Consider the following 13,989-nt stretch of genomic DNA (forward strand, 5'->3'; position numbering starts at 1 on the left):
ATTATAACAAAGTTTGTAAACCCATTGGTTCTGAATTTCTGTGACCTTCTATCAAGCCCCTATTAAAAAACTAGCAAAAGACTGGTAAAATCAAGGAAGGAATGGCATATCATTTTGTTTTTAACTTTAAACTATCTCTCCAGAGGTTCCATTAACATCTAGCTCAAAAACAACATGGTCCACAGAGACAGTTGTTTTTTTCAGTTGTGTAACTGTTTTTCTGAATTATTAAAACAAATATATAGAGGAAAACAGCAAGAATGAATAAGTTTTCAGCACCTTGTCTCAGTTCTCAACATTTCCACAGCTCATTGCCTTCATGCAGAATGTTTGGCTTAACTACTTTCAAAATGAGCAGTCCATCCTTAAGTACTATGGCTCTGCTGCTATTTGATTTTGCGTTAGTAATTTGAACGCAGCAATAGATGGTCAAGAAAAAGCAGCCATGATTATTCTGCAACCAAAATGCTACCTCCTCAAAGATGTAGACTTGGCAGAGGAATTAGGGTCAATACCAGTTTACATCATCCTATTTGCGTAAAATTACAGGTCAAAAACAGGCCATTTGTTCCCAACTACTCCATATGTGTGCATATGTTCCACACAAGGCTCTGTCCACTCTACTTCAGTGAACCTTTCTATTCCTTTAAATACAGCAATGCATTTCATCTTAACTATTCCATGTGTGGTAGCGAGCTTCAGAGTATAACCATTCCTTGAATAAAGAAAGCTTTTCTAAATTCCTTACTAGATATATCGGTGATTCTAAATAGTTATAGTTTATATTAATATATTGATTATTCTAATTAGTTATAGTTTTGGTCTCTCCTGATATATCAAAACATTTTCTTTGCATCAATTAAACGCTTCATTATCTGAAAGATCGCTCAGATCAGCCTCAGCTTTCACTTAGAGCACAAAGCCTCATCCTGTTCAGTTTTTTTCCTGAAAGTTATAACCTCTCAGCTCTAGTAGCCCCGGATAAATCTTTTCAACAGTTTCTCCACATCCGTTTTGGAATATGGTGTGGAATCTTACAGGGGCCTTAACGATGTGGGCTATAGTCAGAAATCTGGGGGAGGTCTGTGAGAATTTGAGTGAGGCCTTTCTCAACACTGGGACAGCCTGTTGCATTTTCAAACAGAGCTCCGGGTGGTGAGATGAGATTGTCACTATTGAGCAACAAGATGACTATTAATGGTGATTATTGCTCATCATCAGCTACATTAACTGTAAATCTCACTGATTTAATACGCAGTTTGTCATCCTATCGCTCAACCCAGGGAAAACAGATGTCAACAATGCATGAAATGAGAGTCAGAGACGCTACCTGGTGGCTGTTTGATCCTCTGGGCCACTAGCTTAGACACTCAGCACCAATATCTCAGGACACATTCTGGGATACCTGCCACATGCAGCCCACATTCACAGGCATTGGTATTGACAGCTACCAACCTCTCAGGACCCTTATGGTACATCTCCAATCCTCAGACAGGATGCTTCTGCACTTTAAGGCTGGACTTTATGGCACTCTGGCAATGAGCATGGAAACACTGCTATGAGGACACAGCATGGGGATCTGATTTACAGGCTGGACCAGGCTGCTTCTCAGGACTGGTCACTCACTCACTTTGTGTCTACCTGGATACTCCAAGAATCCCTGCCTTACCTTGATGATTAGTATTCTGTGCCCTCAGCCAGGCTCACGTTACTTTGGCCTTGCTTTGCCATGTACTACAGGCACAAAGCCAGAATGTTGGTCAAATTAAGGGAGCTGACATACATTCAGGGAGGTCCAGGTATAGTCAGTCAAGGCTTGGGCATACGCAGTCAGCCACTTGGCCAGTCAGGGTCAAAGTCAAGGTCCTTCCCTCAAATGGGGTAATGTGCTGTTGGGCCATCCATCAGACATCTCGACTCTCTTCTCCGTATTATGAGCTGTTTTCTCCTGGAATGAGAGAATGGGTGGGATTGAGTAGAACAGCTTTGAGTACCGGTGCTGGTGAGAGTAATGTGGTGAGGTATTCCCTGCCAGGGAACAGGCAGTACTAGAGGTCACGCAGGATTAAGAGGGAAGACGTTGCTTTCAATGGTGAGACAGAGTACAGCAACAGCATGATGGAGTGAGGTAACACAGAGAAAGTGGTGGAATTTACCCAGGCAGAGAGGAGAAACTCATCAGCCTTCTTGCATCACCGCTGAGCATTCCCCCGGTTAACTAAGACTGCAATGGCTGAGGTGGCAACCTCAGTCCAAGCTGGGTCTGATAGTGTGGCTTCCTCTGGTACTCCTGTGAGAAGACAACATGCCTATTCGACACCGTGCTCCAGGTCCCTGTTTACAAAGGGGCAAATCCCCTTTACCTGCCATGCCCAGGACAAATGTCCAGTGCGCATTCAAGTGCACAAAGGCCTTCTAAAGATGGCACAGGCGCTAGGGCTGCTGGCCTGTTCTGGGATACCCTTCAATTGTAGATACCAGTTAGCACTAGACAAGGGAGGGGGGCAGGTAGGACTGCAGGGTGTGGGAGGTAGTTAGGTAGTTATTGAGACAGGTTTAGGACAACGGCATTGGAAAACCCACTAGGTCCCACAGACAGACACTGTTCCTAAAGCACAACAAACTTGACTCAGTCAAAATATTGTAAGACTCAGCCCATGGAAACCGGAAATGTGCAGGAAACCCAAATGTGGTCTAACCAAACTTCTATGTAAATTAACTATAATGTCCCTGGTATTCAATTCTATTCCTCTCAACATTACACCCAGTGCTTTATTTACTTTAGCATTTCAGAGGGAGGAAAATAAAGCCTAGTTTTCTATAAAAGGTAAAACTGTCTCCCTGACACAGCTTCTCACCTACGTCTGACCAGACAGATACAAAGATGTCACTTTCCACGGATGCACATTCCATCAATTCCGAGACAATCTCTCTCATTTCCTGTGCCCAAAACCAATTTGGTACGATGCATAGAATTACTTTAGATAAATGGCACAGAAAAGTATGAAGAAATAGCTACAGATAATGTTCTTTCCACAAATTCAAAATCCATCGGTCTTTTATTAATCTTAAAAACATAGTTTTGACATCTGTGGGTGTAACTGTTCTGCCTTGAACAAAGCAGCTACACCCCAACACTATCATGAACAAAACTTGCACATTCAAAGTAAACAATTAAGGCCCAAAGGAATTAAACTGGTTCCAAAACAGTTTCAAATAGTTCAAGAATTTAATTTTAAATTAAAATATGATCTGAAATTTGCTCTATTTCCCTTAAAAATTAATAAAAGAGAAAGCAGCATAATCTGTCAAATTCCAATAATGTGATGATGTACTAGGCAGCACAATTTAAATTAATTTTGTTCGAACTGATCTGATAGCCTTACCAACACTACTTCCTACATCAATAGAGCAAGAATTATTTGATGGAAGTGTTGATTTCTTTTCAAATCCAAAGCAATACTTGAATATAGCAACACCACTTCAACAGAAAAAAAAGGTTTAATTTACCAGTTACTGAAAGTCAATGCTACCTCTCTGAAGCAAATGTTAAACATAATAAACACACTTTTCATGAAAACTGAACATTTATGCAGAGGAAGTGCTCAAAGATCTACCTACTAAGGCTTACTGATGATTCAATGAAACCATTTTAAACCAGCACTGGGAACTGTCCCACTGGAACTCAAAACTCACAGCTAAACATAGAAAACCCTTTCAAATGAATTTCTCTTTGTGTAAACATCAGAAGAATTTTCAGTACATTGATTAGGATGATACAGATCAAGAAATTATTTTCATAATTTCAATAAGATTGACTACGAGAGAATCATTTCATCCAGCTGAATTTAAATCCAGACTGCAGATTTCAAACAGCAGTGCACTGATCCCACTGCAACACTCAATTCTCTTTCAGTAGTTTGCTTAAAGAGGGTTACTTGTGCAAAAAAACATATTATGATCAAGGCACAAATACACCTTTACTACAGCGGAGGGCAAAGGAATAGAGGAAAGAAATAGCAGAGACATTGACGCAGTTATTCATAAGAAAAATACGTATGCCAGAAGACAGAAAGGTAGCTAACATTCGAGAACTGGGCTAGAACAGGTTCTAGGAACTATGGGTCAGTCAGCTTAACATCAAACAAATAAAAAATAATAGAGTACCAACAAAAGGATCCAGTTGCTATAAACATCATAATTCAACTGGAATTTTGAAAGAGTTTATTCTGCATGTCCGGCTTACTGTCCTTTCGAAGAGGTGATGGTGCAGACAAGGGTAACGTAGTAGATGGAATTCATCTAAAATACCAATAAGGTGCTATATAAGGAACTAATGAACAAGCCAGAATGCACAAAGTCAGAAAACAAGTGACTAACAGATAGCTGGCTGGCTAAAAGACAGACAGTAGCAGCGAAGGGTGGCAGAAGGTGAGAAGGTGGGATGATAGGATCAGTGTTGAGAACATTGTTGTTTTTCACTTGTATTGATGATTTAGACATTGGAATGAAAAGCAGGATTTATGAATGACATCAGTTTGAAGGGGATTGTCAATATTTATTAGGACTACAACTATTTGCAAAAAAAATTGGCTGAGATTTTTCCCTTTTGAGGCTAACACTCAATTGGTGAGGCAGGAGAAGGGAATGAGGATCTTTCCAGGATCACATTGCCCAATGATTTCTCCTTCTCACCACCTTTCCTGCCAAGTCTAAGGAAGGGAAAATTGCACCCATTAAAAACCTACAGATAGGGCAGGTAACTGGAAAATGTCGCCATTGTGTAAATTGCAAATGTAGGTGTAAATAAGAAGATTACACATTCCTTCAAAAAATTTGAATGTGGTGCACTAGCGAAAGGCATCAAAGAATACAAATACTTCAATAACTGTAAGTTGCTATTAAGACTGTAACATTATGGCTAAAACAAAACAAAACAAACAAGCAACAGGGTTTATTTCTAGAGGGATAGAACTGAAAACTTGAATGTTATGCTAAACGCGTATCAAATTTCAGTTAGACCACACTATTGAGTTCAATCCTGGTTGCCCTATTCTGAGAAGAATAGAGAGGTATCAACTTGATGATTATCCTGAATGGAGGAGCAGGTCAGGCTGTCTAGTCTTCCACTTGTCCACTTCTTGTGCTCCGAGGTACAGAAGAGGATGTAAAACATTTCCAAGGATAATACTAGAACTGCAAGTTTACACTGAACAGGAAAGGTGAAACAAGCTGGGCTGTCCTTTCCCTTGAAAAGACAAGGCTGTGAGCTGGCGTAAAAGAGGTCTTTAAAAAGTATATAAGTTTATGACAGACTGGATGCAAGATAGAACGTTTCTATTTGTTGGAAAGACCAAAGCTAGAGGTCATCTAATTTGCAAATCACTAAGAAATCAGGGAAATTTAGAAAAATCCTCTTTATACGGAGAAATTGGTGAGAATGTGGTGAGAACACAGTGAATAGTACAGATACTTTTAAGGGGAAGCTGGATGAGCAAGTATGTCAGAATGGACTAGGGAATTATGCTTCTATAATTAGATGAGGAAGAGAGGATGCCTAAATACTGGCATGAACTAGTTAGACTGAATGACCTGTTTCTGTACTTTGCATTCTGGGTAATTCCCTGTAACATCAATGGATGCCATTTTTTCTAAAACAGAAAATACATTTGACAATGTGGAGAAAGTGTACTATGTGCTAAAACAATGCAAATTGGACAAAAGCTTACTTTGTCTATCAGAACTCTCTGTGGGTCCCCCAAAATGTTGGCTAATGCATTAATAGCAATCATCTTAAACTGGAAGAAGAATAAAAAGGAGAAATGTTTTTATTTAGTGATCCTCACCGATCTTAGACTGACTCTGTTGAGTCACCAGATGTGATGGATCATTCAATTCATTGAGTATAAACCAAGCAGGAACTCAAGTTACAGAGGAGAAAGGAGTGGACAGTTATTGCTATCACAGGCTTCAGTAACACGATCGAGATTTCATGTTGCAGTCTCTGAGTACATGGATGGAATATTCACATTCTATGACAGCCTCCAAACATGCTGCTCCCAAACCTCAGATGCCTTAGGTACCCAAGAAACTGCAAGATTTATCACTTACATCACCAATCGTTTCAAAGGCACCATGTTCACATCCAAGTGCTGCCACTGCCCAAGTTCAGCAATGTCTTGTGTTCTGCTCCTTCAAACAGCCTACCCCAAGGAGTGCATCAACTATTAGTACTTGCTTCATGTTTCCTCCACTTTCTCCTGGGCACAGCTTCTCACCCACTTCTGACCAAACAGATACAAAGATATCACTTTCCACTGATACACATTCCATCAATTCCGAGACAATCTCTCTCATTACCTGTGCCCAAAACCAATTTGGTGCAATACATAGGATTACTTTAGATAAATGGCACGGAAAAGGGTGATCTGTCCAAACAGCCCGCCTTGGTGTTTATGCTCCATCCATGATGCCTCCCACTTTTCCTTACCTAAATCTACCATTGTAACCAGCTATAATTCACTAAACGACGATAGCAAGTTCCACATTCTTACCACTCTGTTTTTAATTATGTTCCTTCTCCATTTCCTATTGGATTAATGTAGTGTACTGATAGTCTCAGGTTATGCTCTTCCTCAGAAGATAAAACATTCTCACTGTTCAAGTTGATTAACATCCTCAAAAGTATCCTGCTGTTCAAACAAGAGATTTTTTTTCAGAAAACGTACTTGTAAGGCAGATGTCAGGATAATTAAAGATTAGGAGACATGAACAAGTGCCTTACACATAGGCCTTAAAAAAGAATGAGGAAAACAGACAAAAATTAACCAAGGTGAAAAACAGACAAGTGTTGAACCAAAACAAAAACAGTGACATGGAATGAATTCAAGAACAGGAAGGAATCAGACAACTTCAGGACAAGAACCACCTTTCATATATTAACAAAAAATGGAACAATACCATTAGCAATTTCTCATAACATTTATGAAGCATCTGATGAGAACTTAAAATACCAGGGCACAGTGCAGGTGAATGAGGTTAATGTAGTTTGGTGTTTGTTGGTCAGCATTAACATAGTGGGCCGAAGGGCCTGTTTCTATGCTGTATGACTCTATCATTCTAGAAGACCAACTCATCTTAATCAGTTAGGGAGTACTTTAGCCTCACGGCTGGAACGCAGAGGATCTTAACCTTTCACTTTTGAGGAACATTTATGAGTCCCTGCTTAAATTACCTGGCAAGGGCAAACTGGGATTGAAATGCACATTTTACTGAACATTTAAAGTATTTTCAATTCACAATTTAAAATAAATAGTAAAAAATAAATCCATAGATGCCAATGTAGCACTGAAAATACTTCATCTATTTACTGAGGTGTGGGGAGAACTACAAAACTCTTCACAATTCCCATTCATAGAAAATCACGTTATTAAGTCACCTCAATACTTCAGGATATAGAAATGGAATGATTGCAAAAGATCTTGTAAAGCAATGCCAATTCAGCGATTGGTGTCATTATGAACTCTTAGTTATAACAGACGAGAATAACCTTTTCAGATTGTATCAGGAAATGTAATAAGAAATGAATATGGTTAGAAAACACAGCTACTGAGCAAAAGAATTAAATCCAGAAATGTAAAGTGATACAGGTGCCCAACACATGTTGATTCACTGTTACAACGTCAAGCTGGCTGATAACACCTGCATTTCCTGTCCATCCTAACTGCCCTTGAAATTGGGTGGCTTACTAAGGTCAATTCACAGGGCAGTTAAGAGTCAATCACAATGCTGTGCATCTGTATCGTTCAGTAAGAATGGCAGCCTTTCTTCCCTGAAGGACATAAATGAACCAGATGGGTTTTTCTTTTTATTGACAATCCAGACATTTCCTGACCGCTACCAATGAGACTTGCTTTTTATTCCATGTTTATTAATTAACTGAATTTAATTCTCCCCAGCTGTAGTGGTGGGATTTAAACTCATGTCACTGGAGCATCCAGCAAACCTTTAGTATTACTCTCTCAGTTGTACATTATAATGAAACAACCTACCCTTGGTGACATGAAGGGAATTTTTTTTAAATAACTCTGCAGCAAATGAAATACAAGATCTTTGCACAGAATGTTTCTTTGTCAGTTTAAGTCTTTTTGTATGAAAGATTAAATTATTAATGATTTTGTGGTCCATTCTTGATTGATATTAAATTTATTTGATTGTTATGAATTCCTTAAAGTTAAGATCAAAAATAGCTTATGATATCCAAAAAATCCTAAAGCTACAGTTGATGAAATTTCTCCATTATTGAAGCCTTTCTTTTCAAATCAAGTACACGCATTTCAATAATTCTCTGATGAAATGCTTTAATTTCTTTTCTTCCTTCCTTCCTCTGACCTGTACTGGTGCTATTTCCACAGATGCTTCTAATTTGTCAAATGGCTGTTCTTTATGTGTAGGTTTAGCTAGTAAATTGTGTGAAGGTATCCAAGTGTGATAAGCTACCAGGGGTCAGCTTGTTTTTCGCCTAACACATGCACTTTGCATTACAGACCCCAGGATAGCAATGGGGAGCAGCAAATCTAATAGATTTTCAAGGGTGAGCAAGGCAACACTAACACCATCAGCGACACCCCAGATAAGAACAACCAGAAGACAAGAGATTGAGTCTAGGACCATCTATACAAGAGTCATAGAGTCACTCAGCACAGAAACAGACCCTTTGGTACAAGCAGTCTATGCCAAACATAATCCCAAACTAAACTAGTCTCACCTGCCTGCTCCTGGTCCATATCCCTCCAAACCTTTCCTATTCATATATCCAAACGTCTTTAAAATGTTGTAATTGTACCTGCATCCACCACTACATCCAGAAGTTCATTCCACATGTGAACCACCCTCTGTGTAAAATAAAATTGCCTCATGTTTTTAAACCTCTCTCCTCTCACCTTAAAAATGTGCCCCCTAGTCTTGAAATTCCCCATTTTAGGGAAAAGACATCGACCATCAACTCTATCTATACCTCTCGTTATGTTATAAACTTCTATCACGTCACCTCTCAACTTCCTACACAACAGTGAAAAAAGTCCCAGCCTATCCAGCCTTTCAAACATTCCATACCCATCAACATCCCGGTAAATCTCTTCTGAACCCTCTCCAGTTTAATAATATCCTTCCTATAACTGGGGGCCAGAATTGGACACAGTACTCCAGAAGAGACCTCACCAATGTCCTGTACAACCTCAACATAACACCCCTACTCCTATACTCAAAGATACATTTACCTACTGAGTGGGTCAGACAGCTCAAGCTGCCTAATATGAAGAAAACACAAAAATGAACAAAAATAAAGCAAATCACTGCATTTTCTGAATACAGTGATCAAGCAATTTGCTGTGGTTCAGCTACTTCATCAATTGGAGCACATGATGAAAAACCACTGATCATCAGAAACCTGTGTGTGACGTAATTCTGTAATTTATACTGCTCATGTGATCACAACCACGGAATAAATTGCTGATTGCGATGCCTTCCCCAGCGCCTGGGATCAAGATACGGAAAAGATGCCAAGTAATGCCATAGTTCAAAAATATTAGGACACCAAAATATGTTTTTCTCACAATTTTCCATACATTTGATTAACTTAATCAAAGGCTAAAGGATTCATATCAAAGGCCCAAAGTAGGGATAAAAATTGCTGAAATATCAGCCACTTACCTATATGGAAGTCAATTCAGAGTCTATGGGAAACATTCTCCACTAATCAAAGTCTCTTTAAAAAGAGTTATTGCATCTTTTTAATAAACACATTACAAATGAGTTACACAATGGAGGATACTGGATGATTTCAAACTATTAAAGTTAAGCATATATTGAATCTGTACCTGAATTCCTGATGAGTATGCCTGCAATGGAACGTCGTGCACAAGTTTGCAAAATCTAACCTTGAATTTACTCCAAATCATTTCATTTTCACTGTAATCAAGTCAAAGATCTAAGCTGTTGCATTCTGCACTTGCAAAATAACTTCAGCTAGCTGACTTTAGCATTAACACTGAAAGAAAGTCTCTCTATTTTGGCTGTAGGGAACTTATGTAAAAATTGTGCTCGTGCCTATTCTAGTAGATGCAAGTTCCATATCATAACTCATAAAATCATCATGCAGTGGTGACGTCTAGGACCATGGCATTTAAAAAGTTGTTTCCAGATCGGCCTCAAGGATATGACACAGCCTAGTAGTCGCATGTCTTTGAGGCAGAGGCAACAAACACATCGTCTAGGTGGAACTGAAATCCCTGGAACAAGTCGGATATCGACATAACATTGGTATAATCACACTTGTTCCTTCTGATCTGTGCATCTGTGGGCAGAAATTAATGCTCCCCACCACCAGCGTGTCCCTAGGTCGGAATGAGTGTCCATATGTCATTTTGTGGGCACCTCATACCAACAGAACTAAATGGGACTCCAATGTTTCAGGGTCATGTTGGTGGGTGGCCAGTACCAAGCCTATCAGGCAGGCCAGTGTTCAGTATACCTTCATTCTACATCAGTCCATTCCAGCAGTTCACTGCAACACTTATATGGTGACATTTAGGAGTCATCCATAACTCCTGTCCACAACCCACTACAGAATGTAGTGTCAAGGATCAAGCTTGCTGCAGAACCTCACCCATGAGTTGTAGACAGTGTTTACAGCTACACAGCAGGCAGCTGAGCAATGAGGGCTAGGTGGAGGAAACATTTAGCCTTGTCCATTCCATTTCCACTTGTCTTCTATGTGCCATTGGCTGGCCCAGTGCTCCTACACTGTGCTATCCCAGTGGTTGCAGTTTGGCTGGTGGAAGGCAATGACTTTCAGTGCAGGGAGCTGCAGATGACCTTGGAAGGTGACCTGAAGCAGCTGTGACCCCAGAAGGTCCATGGGCTATATATTCTGGCTGCAATCTGAGCTGAGCACTGAGCAATAGCAATGGCACTGCAAGAAAAGCAGCATTGGGAGGAGAGGTGCTACTTTCCTAAGAGAGGAGAGAGTGGGGTCATGCCCCTGGTGTGATGTCTCAGCAAGCCTGCTGGAGAAAAACCTTGCAAGCCTTTGGGTTCAGTGCATTCCACAGTCTTCAGAGAAAGTTGTAGCATTGGCCATTAAGCACCATATCACGGTTAAGTTCCACCAGTTTGCAAGCAGCACTGACCTTGTCCATGCTGGAAATCATGGATTCAAACTGTAATTTCCTGTACACCCAGCCTGTACAATACTCTGTTGCAAATGTGTTTTGTAAAATGTATTCTAGTATTCCGAAAGCATCTGCTCACACAATCTATACATATAGGTTTCCTTCTGATTTGTCATCAAATGGTCTTAAGCTGTATCCTTGTATTCAATTAACAATGTGAATAATTGCTTATAATAACTCAACTAACATGATACATTGATTTTTTTTAAAAGAATCACTCGTGGAATATGTGTGGCCCTGACCGGGACAGTGTTTATTGCCCATCCCTTGAGAAGGTGGTGGTGAGCTGCCTTCTTGAACTGCAGCAATCCATGCACTGTAGGTAGCACCACAAGGCCACTAGGGAGAGAATGCTATGATTTTAATTTTGATTTTCATAGAATCATAGAATCCCTGTGTGTGGAAACAGGGCCTTCGGCAAAACAAGTCCACACTGACCTTCAGAGCATCCCACCCAAACCCATCCCCCTATAACCCACCTAACCTACACATCCCTGAACACTATGGTCAATTTAGCATGGCCAATCCACCTAGACTGCACACCTTTGGACTTTGGGAGGAAACCAGCACACCTGGAGGAAACCCATGCAGACATGGGGAGAATGTGCAAACTCCACACAGCCAGTCGCCCGAGGCTGGAATCAAACCTGGGTCCCTGGTGCTGTAAGGCTGCAGTGCTAACCACTGAGCCACCATGAATAGTGAATATTTACAGTGAAATCATTTTCAACTTTTGCAGATGGATAAACTGAGAAAGCAAAGCAAAAGACCAATGCCTTTGCTTCAAATCACCACCAACATCAAAAAAAGTATAAGCACGAGATAAAATGAATGAGCCAGTAATGAGCAGAAGCACCAAGCTTGTCTTAAAATTCAGGAACTTTGAGGGAGTTGAGGAGTTCAATAGATCTCAAGTCTCAGGAAGGAATGAGTGAAAATGTTGTAAATGTTGATTTCAACTCAGTGCAAATGCAAAGAGGAGAAAGAATTAAAAAGAAAATTCAACATGGTTAATAAAGCCAGTCAAGCAAGTTCCAAATGAAAATAGTGTGTTTCCAGGTTAAAGTTGACAAAGGGAATTTTTTTTTCTAGATTAAATCAAACAATTCTCCACAAAATCATAGAAACTTAGCCTCTGGCTTTACAATAATCAATGTATTGCTAAGTCAGAGCTGCTTATGATTGAATGTCAATTGCACAGAAGTACAGGAGGAGGCCACTAGTCCATCCTATCCTTGCTGGCTCTTTAAGGGCAGAACCTTGTCTCCTTTAAAAAGTAAATGAAAAGGCGGGGCCATTTCTGAAGCCTGACACTGCACCTAAGAGTAAAATATCCAGTGGCATGATGGTTTGGGATATGGCATCCAAACTGGCTGCCTTGACCTGCTGTGTAATTAAAGACAGTGTGCACATTCCTGATGCTGTAGGTCAGTATGAAAGCCTGTAGCCTTGGGAGAAACAGCAGCCTAGCCAGCAGAGGTGGGTGTTGTCACTGCAGTAGGTGGGTTTCCTTTTAGTGAAGCTGTCAGGCCATCGAGGTGGAGGGGAACACTTTCAGCTGATGGTCAATAACCCCACCACAGACCACAGCTGCTCTGCTAGCGAGGAAAGAACAGGAGGTTTTGCAACATCAACCTCCACCCTAGCCAGCTGCTGGAAAATCACCTCCAGGCACTGGCCAGGCTTTGGTCTCAGTGTGTTGGCAAGAAGTCCATATCTGCACCACAAATCAAACAGACAGGGAATTATTCAAATTGGTTGTCCACCACTTTTGAGCAGGTAGCCCTTATGGGAGATAACCAACTTTTGCCCAGATATTGCACTTTCCTCTTGGTCCCAATTCCAAGCTCACTATTGCAGAAGAGTCTGTCCTAAAAGACCAGTCTATCTGGTCCTGGACCCAGCTCATTGTCCATCACAACATGCAGAAGGGCAAGTAAAAAATTATTTATATTTATGGCTGAAATATTCAAATCTTGGACATTCTTGAGCTTTATAGAAAGTTAGGAGAAAAAGAAATGCTTGTTGTGAAAAAATGCACCTTTAGCAATGAAGGAGAAATGGGATTATCACATCCAATCAAGAGAGTTAGTGAGATAAAGGTTCAGACCTCTAATGGGTACAAAGCTGATATTGCAGGTTAGCCAACCAATGTAGAAACTGTTCAATTTCAATTTGCAATTAAATAAATGGAATGTTCTTCTGACTCATATGAACAATGTCTAAAAGCATTAAAAATATTATTTTTTGATTGTAACATGGCTTTAAATGCACCAGGCACAAAAGAATATATCCAAATCGAAGGAACAATAGAATGCTGAGATTGTCTAATGTATAGTCTGGGAAACAATCAAGCTTTTACATTTTTCAAACAGCTGTGAAAATCTGGCCAAAATAATGAGCAGACATCCATTCAAACCAATTGGCATGATTTCAAAGTTGACAATCACCTTTTTGGGCTTCAGTCAACTGAACTAAGTAAACAATAAGACTGTACTGAATCAGGTACACCTCCACCACTCATATATTCACAAACAAAGCTCTGCCTGTTTTCCAAATTAAAAGTATATATTGATGGACGGTTCTGGCAGCCTCATAAGCCCATTTCATTTGCTTTCTTTTCTAATTACATTTCTTTGGAAAAAATGTTAAACTGACCTTATAAAGTTGTGAAAGTATAAATTATGTTTCAATTGTTTTTAAGGTACTGTATACTTGGAAGCAAGGACGCTGGCAAAGCAAAATTGATTTGGATTGT

The 13,989-nt window shown here is 40.0% G+C and overlaps 1 long non-coding RNA gene across 1 annotated transcript in view; it reads right to left on the reverse strand.

Annotated features, from left to right (window-relative positions):
• Positions 1 to 832: 832 nt before the first annotated feature.
• Positions 833 to 13,989, reverse strand: part of LOC125483091 — a 33,207-nt gene continuing 20,050 nt past the window's right edge. The window contains exon 3 of the long non-coding RNA XR_007262079.1: positions 833 to 1,948. This is a non-coding gene — a long non-coding RNA (uncharacterized LOC125483091). The remainder of the gene's footprint in view (positions 1,949 to 13,989) is intronic.

This window comes from Rhincodon typus, chromosome 5 (genome assembly GCF_021869965.1).
Source record: "Rhincodon typus isolate 14 chromosome 5, sRhiTyp1.1, whole genome shotgun sequence".
Classification (NCBI taxonomy): domain Eukaryota; kingdom Metazoa; phylum Chordata; class Chondrichthyes; order Orectolobiformes; family Rhincodontidae; genus Rhincodon; species Rhincodon typus.